Here is a 2051-nt window from a genome sequence, read left to right on the forward strand (position 1 = left end):
AAAAACATTTCCTTAAGGGAAATTTGATGTTCAGAAATTTCCTTAGGGGAAATTTGAAGAACAATGATTTCCTTAGAGGAAATTTCCTCAAAGGAAAATTTGAAGCGGCAAATTTCCTCAAAAGAAAAAGAATTTCCTCAAAGGAAATAATTATGCAGCAAATTCCCTAACAATGCCTAAGGGAAATCTTTTTCCCTTGAGGAAAACTCTTTTTCCTCTGAGGAAATTGTTGAAAAAAGGGGCATTACTTTTTCAACAGTGGTGCTAGAGCCAAACATATTTAGGACAAATATCAGAGAACCAATACCAATCAAGTTATCAACTTCATTTTGACTTAACTCCAAAAATTAAGGTGACAACTTTTGCACTCAACGGAATTGCAAACTTGTCCCGGATACTATTAATATTCTTATACAAGACCTGTTTATTTTCTCTTGCTTATGACCTTAGATATATTATTAATGCTGTATGTTTATGCTTATGACCTTAGATATATTATTGCTGTATGTTAATGCTTATGAAATTAGATATATTATTGCTGCATGTTTATACTTTTGACCTTAGATACATTGTTGCTGTATGTTGATTGTCACTTGCTTATGACCTTAGATATATTATTGCTGCATGTTTTTTTTTTAAATGCTTATGACCTTAGACATGTTAGATACATTATTGCTGTATGTTGATTGTCACTTGCTTATGACCTTAGATATATTATTGCTGCATGTTTATGCTTATGACCTTAGATATACTATTGCTGTATGTTGATTGTCTTTTGCTTATGACCTTAGACATGTTAGATATACTATTGCTGTTTGCTGATTGTCTTCTGCTTATGACCTTAGATATACAATGTATAATATTGCTGCATGTTTATGCTTATGACCTTAGATATATTATTGCTGTATGTTTATTGACTCTTGCTTATGACCTTAGATATATTATTAATGCTGTATGTTTATGCTTATGACCTTAGATATATTATTGCTGTATGTTAATGCTTATGAAATTAGATATATTATTGCTGCATGTTTATACTTTTGACCTTAGATACATTATTGCTGTATGTTGATTGTCACTTGCTTATGACCTTAGATATATTATTGCTGCATGTTTTTTTTTTAAATGCTTATGACCTTAGACATGTTAGATACATTATTGCTGTATGTTGATTGTCACTTGCTTATGACCTTAGATATATTATTGCTGCATGTTTATGCTTATGACCTTAGATATACTATTGCTGTATGTTGATTGTCTTTTGCTTATGACCTTAGACATGTTAGATATACTATTGCTGTTTGCTGATTGTCTTCTGCTTATGACCTTAGATATACAATGTATAATATTGCTGCATGTTTATGCTTATGACCTTAGATATATTATTACTGTATGTTTATTGTCACTTGCTTATGACCTTAGATATATTATTCATGTTATTTGTGCAGGTTTATTGACACTTGCTTAAGTTATTTTATTGCTGTTTGTTTAATTTTCTGTTTTTGTTTCACACATTTTACTTGATGGTGTTATCTCAGTGAAAGATGAAATATTAAAACACAAGTGCCTTATTTGTTATACCAATTGTAATGTTTTGTCTTTTTGAAAATGATATTCTCAAATGTACATAACTTAAATTAAGAAGTGTTGAAATTAAGTAAGGATATGGTATGTGATTGCCAATGAGACAACTAAAAACCAGAGATAAAGGTATTTTCAGCCAGTGACTGAACAGCCGTCAACAATGAGCAAGACCTATCAACATTTAAATGTCTGCATGAAGAAAACACAAAAACATTCAAATGGATAAACATAAGACACTGTGTGCAATGGTGTGAAAGCTATATATGCAAAACTATATACTGAAAATTCAGAAATTATTGCTAGCAATTGTAAGTGCGATTTTTCTCAATTTCATCATTTTTTTGTGTGCAAAATTTAGAATAATCCTGTTAAGTTCATAAAAAATTTCAATATGCAAGTGTACATTATTGTGATTATAACCCTGTCACTATTTTCACAATAATAAAAACAGCAATAATTTCTGAATT

The 2051-nt window shown here is 29.9% G+C and overlaps 1 long non-coding RNA gene across 1 annotated transcript; it reads right to left on the reverse strand.

Moving 5' to 3' along the window:
- Nucleotides 1–646: 646 nt before the first annotated feature.
- On the reverse strand, nucleotides 647–1765 carry LOC139507034 (uncharacterized). Its single transcript, XR_011660533.1, has 3 exons — nucleotides 1191–1765; nucleotides 841–886; nucleotides 647–786 (listed from the first exon to the last, which is right to left on the reverse strand). It is a non-coding gene; the product is annotated as an uncharacterized lncRNA (long non-coding RNA).
- Between the last annotated feature and the right edge of the window lie 286 nt (nucleotides 1766–2051).

This window comes from Mytilus edulis, unplaced genomic scaffold (assembly GCF_963676685.1).
Source record: "Mytilus edulis unplaced genomic scaffold, xbMytEdul2.2 SCAFFOLD_311, whole genome shotgun sequence".
NCBI classification, from domain to species: domain Eukaryota; kingdom Metazoa; phylum Mollusca; class Bivalvia; order Mytilida; family Mytilidae; genus Mytilus; species Mytilus edulis.